General features: G+C 40.8%; 1 non-coding gene across 1 annotated transcript; it reads right to left on the bottom strand.

The window, feature by feature from the left end:
• Positions 1–2550: 2550 nt before the first annotated feature.
• LOC124081367 (U6 spliceosomal RNA) lies at positions 2551–2654 on the bottom strand. Its single transcript, XR_006848026.1, has one exon. It is a non-coding gene; the product is annotated as a U6 spliceosomal RNA (small nuclear RNA).
• Between the last annotated feature and the right edge of the window lie 4230 nt (positions 2655–6884).

Raw genomic sequence — 6884 nt, 5'->3', positions numbered from 1 at the left:
CCACCAAAAAAATATCATCCAATTTAAAAATGGCCTGAAGAACTAGAGACACTTCTCAAAAGAAGATATAGAAATGGCAAAAAGCAAGGATATGAAAAAATGCTGGAAACGGAAATAAAAAACAATCATGAGATACCATCTCACCCTGTTAGAACAATTAACATCAAATAGACCAAAAAAAAAAAAATGTGGGCAAGGATGCAGAGTAAAGGGACTTATACACTATCAGTGGAAATGAAACTAGTATAACCATTATGGAAAACAGTATTGAGATTGCTCCCAAACTAAAACTAGAACTACTATAGGATCTAATAATTTCACTAGTACCACAGCACAATCATTATGTGCAGAAGACACCTGTTTTCCCATGTTTACCGCTGCACGAACCACAGTACTTGAAACATGCAGTCAACCCAGATGTCCAACAGCAGATGAATGGATAAAGAAAATGTGGTATATATACAAGATGGAATATTATTCAGCCATAAAGAATAATGAAATCCTGTCATTTGCATCTACATAGATAGAATTGGAGGGCATGTTACGTGAAATTAGCAGACACAGAAAGACAAGTATATGTTCTCACACATTTGTGGAAATCCATAAATGTATCTCCTTAGAAAATCCACTGGAAAGGGAAATAGTTTTCACTAGAGACTGGGAATGGCAGGGGACAGTGGGAATAGAAACAGAGAGGAGGAATGGCTTCTGATTTTTCCATAACACACTATGGTAAATACTTGTTGAAACAATCCACGTATTTCAGAATGACTGGAAGAGTATGAAATTCTCAACACATAAAAAGGAGTAATGTTTGAAGAGATGTAAACGCTTATTACCTGACTGGATCACTACACGTTGTATCCATGTCTACCATAATCTACCCCACCAAGATGTACAAATACTACATCTGAATAAAAAAGAATTGTAACTCTGTGGGGGAATGGGTTTTGTGAGAAATCTGAATGCCATGTTTTGCCTTTTGTGCTGTTTCTAATATTATGCTGTCATAATATTTATAATGATGATATCATACTTTTAAAAATGGAAATGAACACCAGAATTTTATACTGTAATATTCTTTAGTGGTTAGAACTTATGCTTTCCTGGTTTAAAACTAATGTGTTGAATTAAAGGTTTGAATTCATGTTCTATTCCATCTCTTTCTAGGTATAGCTTCATTTTAAAGTTTATAGATAGCCTAGATTTCTCACAAGAGTTCAGATGTTTCGAAAGGGGATGGGTAATTCCTATTTCTTATCCTTTCATTGGCATCTGCTGATCTTTTCAAACTGTTCCTTGGTCGTGAATTCTTAAAACAATGGAGTTAGATTTTCTTTGCTCTTGTATGGGCCTAATGTTAGATGTTCTTTTATACAAAGTTACATTCATTCTATGCACTCATTTGGACCCTCATACACAGGGATTATTTTTTGGTAAGTCTTCAAATGGTTTATCTAGGTTTCATCTTCATAAGAAGGTGCCACCAAAATGCTCTCTGGCCACCCTACAGTGTTTCCTTGTGCTTGTTGTGATCCTTCCCATCCTGTCCCCAGACATCCCTGGTTCACTGTAAAGTTCAAGTGCTGCAAAAGATCTCTGGTCCTGGTGACTCACATTCCAAAATTGCACTTTTCTCTGGTCTCAATTATAGAATTAAATTATCTATCATTTGCTTGCCAGTTACATAGATCAAAGTCAATACATTTACCCACAAAGGAATACATCTGTGTACTTTGATTGGCTCAGAGAGCATATCCCATGTGCCACAATTAATCATTGTAAAGACAGCCATCGGCCCGTGCTAACAGAAGTTCTCCTAGCACCGGTTGGTAGCTTCATTCCTGAAGGCAATTAAGAGACTCCTCTGGATGTCTCTGGCTTCGAAGAGTTTCCTATGGGGAGGAATATCAGGAGGCCAAGCAAAGCAGGGATGAGTGACTTCCGGAATCCGCATGTTTTCTCTAATGGTGCAATGAGTCTGTTGGACATGGAAATTCACAGCTTACATTATAATCACATCTCAGGGTTCTATTAAAAGCACCTTGATTCACTGGTACTTAATGTGCTACCTGGGATCTTCTCGTCAGTGAACACTGGGTAATCTCCCAAGGACATTTCAGACTCCCTTCTCATTCCCTTGAGGCATTACAAAGCCCATGCACCCAGCCCATAGAACTCATTTATTAAATTATTGTTGAATGAAACTAAATTTTGTTGCATTCCAATTGACCACCTGGAAAACCCTTGTGGTTGTTCTTCTTTAATAATCTTTAGTTGTCCCTTTGGTGAAAGACTGTTCAGTAGCTGCAACACTGGGAATAAGAATAAGTTATATTCCGTGTATGTATAATACATCTAAAATTATACTTTGCTATCGTGGATATCTAAAAAGAACAAATTTTTAAAAAGAAAAAAATTTATCTGGGTTCTAGTTTCCTCCAGTGTAAAGTGGGGATAGTAACCTTACTGCCTTCACAGTTTTACTTTGGTAATTGAGAGTAAATTACGTGCTTGCACACAGATGTTCGCTGTCACTTATTATTTTTTTTCAATGTGGAGTGCTTCATAGATATGCATGTCATCTTTGCACAAGGGCCAGGCTAATCTCTGTATCATTCCAATGTTTGGATATATGCTGCCAATATGAACACTATTATCAGTTCTGATCACATAATAACCCCAAAACAGATACTCTCTCTGTTTTACACCTGAGGAAAAACTGAGGCTTAAATTAGATCACAAGTTCAAGACCAGAAGACCAGTAGAAGAAGAGCTGGTTTGTGACTTAGATCGGTTTGCAAGGTATCTGAGCTCCCTTCCTGCTCTCCACACTGCCCCCTTGTGCAGCTACTGCAACCTTTCCTATCCAGGAATGAGTTCATTATTCAGATGAAAATAGAATATTCATGAGATAATTTAAATTATGAAAACACAAAGGCAATGAGTGTTGAAATACATGGAGAATAAAAGGTGCAATCGTTATGATTAGAAAAGCTCCTAGATTTAACATTAAGGGAATTTCATTCCCCTTACTGATGTTTGTTGCTATATAGAAGAACTTTAATTATGGCAGAACCATTAAAAGAGTTAGTGGTGCTTATGCAGATTTTTTCTCTTGCTATGATTAAAAAAAAAATAATGATTCTCCCAAATGCATTGAACTTGGTCCCATTTTTCTAGCCAAGGGTGATAATGCTTTATACTTATAGACATTGAAAGAAATCAGTTTTAAGGCTGGGGCTGTGGCCCAGCGATAGCACACTTGCCTGTGTGAGGCACTGGGTTCGATTCTCAGCACCACATATAAATAAATAAAATAAAGGTCTATCAACAACAGTTACTGCTCAGTTAATCCTTATCAGGGGACTAATCCACTGAGTGGGTTAAGACTCTCATAATCCAATCATTTCACCTCTGAATGTTCTTGCATTGTCTCGCAAATGAGCTTTTGGGGTGTCCCCCAAACCACAACATTTCTGCAGAGATCATTATGACCAGAAATCCCTCTGATTAGCATATTTCATCATTTTGCCTTCATATCTCTAGAATATAGGAAATGAGACTATATGTAGAGCAGAGAAAGAGAAGAAATCCAAATGTGATTGCTGATGGTCCCACAGTCTAAGACAGCCTTAAATTTAAGCAGTCTGACCTCAAAGTCCACATTTATCAATATTTTATCTGCAAACCAGTAATAAAATGTCAAACTAGGGAACACTGAAAGTATATACAATGGTATGTGGCTGTCCTGTTGATACTCTTTCCTTGAGGGTTTTATTTGGACTTTTCTACAATCCACCTCACGTGAATTCACCCCAAAACAGGAGCACTCTTGCTCTGTACTCAGGATTTTATCAGGTTGCGGCACATACAAAGACGAACCATTATCCATGAAAAACCAAAAAGCAAGATTAAAAAGGGAATGCTGGACTTGAGCATTGCAGCAGGAAAGGGTGCACTAAAATGTATCCACGTGTTTGAAGGTAGCAGAGGTGGAGGTTGAGCTCCATAGGGTCGGTAACAATTGGGGTGAAGAGAGTATATTTTCCTTTTATCCTCAGACATTTATTGTATACGTATTTTGTCACAAAAAAAATGAAAACAACAAATTCACATTTTTATTGCTGTAAGAAATACCTTTTAAAAAAGACTGACCCACATCATGAGCAACAGCACAGCTCTAAGGGTATCAGGCCTCCAGGGATGCTTCTCAGGATAGCACTTACTTATTTTGGCATTCTTAGAATAAAAACTCACTACAGACTCTGTTGAAATAAATTTTGTGAGCTCTAATCCTGTGGTTTTCCCAGGTAACCAAGTATAGAGGAGTTACTTTGAAAGGTCAATCATGGAGTCTTCCTTGAGGAAAGTGTTGATTTCCCCCCACTAGTATTTTAACCTGCTTGAAAGATAAGAAAATAAAGGCTAATCCTGCTGTAAAGTACTTTAACTAAAAACCACCTGTTTGGCATGTACACATTTCATTCATTAGGACTTCTGACCAAAATCATAGATGGGGAGCCAGGTGTGGTGGCACACCCCTCTAATCTCAGCAGCTCAGGAGGCTGAGGCAGGAGGCCTTAGCCATAGTGAGCCCTTGAGCAATTTAGCAAGACTCTGTCTCAAAATCAAAATTGAAAAGGGCTGGGGATGTGGCTCAGTGGTTAAGCACCTGGGTTCAATCCCTCGTACCCAAAAAAAAAAAAAAAATGGGAGAGGGAAAGGAAGGAAGGAAAGAAAGAAAGTAACATAAATGAGGTTCCTCAACTCATTTGACATTTTGAGCTGGGTACTTTGTTGTAAGGATATTGTCAGATGCTTTGCAGCATCTCTGGCCTCCACCCACCAAATACCAGTTGCAACGGCCCCCACGTGGCCAGTTGTGAAAATCAAAATTATCTCCAGGCACAGTCAAAAGTCTCCTAGGGACAATATTATTCCCAGGTGGGAGCCACGGATGCACGGTTTAAAAAAAAAAACCCAATCATATAACAATAGAAAGTAAATTAGAGGGTGCCTCGGGCTCAAGGAATTAAGGGAAATTGAAAGTGACTGCCATTGGTCAAGGGGGTTGGTTATTGTAGAAGGATGACAGTGTTTTTAAATTGCAAGAGTGTTCCTTTCAGCCCATTGCTGATCAGGCACAGAGTTGCTGGGACCATTCATTAGTCTGCCAGCAGCTCTGGGTGGAGCCAGGATCTTCCAGTCCTTGAAAAGAAAAGGGAAGGAAGATCACACTGGCCATGAAAGTAGCACCAGGTGATGTTTTGCATATGTGTGTGTGTGTGTGTGTGTGTGTGTGTTGTTTTGTTTCAGGTGATGTTGTTAATTAGGGGACCACATCCAGATGTCTCAGGGGTTTTGATGACAGCACTGCCTCCCAGTAGAAGCTCCTTGTTGTAAGTCCCCCAAAACAAAGCAAAGAGGAAAAGCAGTGCAGGATGGTTTAGTGTCACAGTGTGCCCCTCACACCCTGTCACTGGATGTCCCCTATTGGAAAAGGAGGATGGCTTTGGGCTTTGAAAAAAAAAAAACAAAAAACGGGGGACTCAAAATGAACTCCAGCTCAGCGAGAGGAGCATGAAGCAGAAGAAAGACAACCAATTTGGTCAGACGGTTAACTATCTCTTCCCCTGGTCCTATTCCTTCAGTGTCTTGATTAATTTTTCCCTGAACATCCGATTAGAGCTTAAATGAATTGCCTACTTCCTACCTGTGATCTGATTGCCTAATGATTGCACCGCCCCCTCTGTCCTAAACAACCCTGTCCCTAACAGTTTTCCTTTTCACTCCCTCCCCCTCCCCCACCCCAAATTAGATCTGATGCATTCAGTGGGCACAGAGGGGGTTCCTGTCCATCTTTGTGGGAAGGGACCTAACTTTCTGGGCAAAGAGGATCCCAGAATTATATAGATTGTTTTCCTCCCTTCCTATGCGCTGGAGAAAGCCTCTTTAAAATAGGGAAGAATGCCTTGTAAATCTACATGATAAAGGGACAGAGCCAGAGATGGAGGGCAGACTGGAGAGAGAACTGCGGGATACCAGAGGGGGGAGGGGGCGGGGCTGAAGCCTGCAAAGCAAAGTGAGAAAGAAGGGGAAGGGGGGTGCTATTACAGAGCACCCCTCCCATCCCTGGGCTTTGAAGGATTCAATCAAAGGATTTAAACTCCACACCATTTTGCATCTGCTGTGTCTTCGCCTGACATACCACCCTGAGTGAGACTGACTGTGTCCTGGGCCAGGCAAAAACATGCACCTTTAGATTCTCCCTGGAAGTGTCCACTCAGAGGACCCTGAGATCGGTTTGAAAAAGCAAATGATGGACTATAATGTTGGGTGGTAACTATGAGCAGGTGGTGGGGGTATGGCTAGGAGAGGTGGGTCATTGGGAGGTGTGGTCTTGGGGATTGTACCTGAGATGCAGTGAGATGTATTTGGGATCTGAAGAATGAGACCTGTCGACAATGGAGGGTATAGTAGAATAACAGAATTTTAACAGACAGGAAACAGCTACCACAAGGAAGGGGTCCCAAGAGACTGGTCACTGAGGTGTGGCTGTCCAGGGGTTTATATGGTGTTGCTGGAGGTAATTTTTAAATCTACTGGCTAATGACTTTTAGGGAGGGGAATTGCTACACCCAGAGTGAGATACTTTGTGAGCATGCACCCCCTCTGTCCAATCAGGATGTTGATCGTGCACTGTTCATGTGCTCCATGGTTAGCTGGCTGACTGGCTCAGAGACTTTGCACACACAATTGCTGCTATGGAGATCTCTGCCCTGTCTGCCTATCATATTTTTGGCTCCTCCTCTCAGTACCTTATCCCCCTGCTTCTCTCTCTCTTTCTCTCTCTCTCTCTCTCTCTCTCTCTCTCTCTCTCC

This window comes from Marmota monax, unplaced genomic scaffold (genome assembly GCF_021218885.2).
Source record: "Marmota monax isolate L192 unplaced genomic scaffold, Marmota_monax_Labrador192_F-V1.1 WCK01_AAM20220418_F8-fsc00663, whole genome shotgun sequence".
Classification (NCBI taxonomy): Eukaryota; Metazoa; Chordata; class Mammalia; order Rodentia; family Sciuridae; genus Marmota; species Marmota monax.
This window is presented reverse-complemented; position numbering and strand designations above follow the sequence as displayed.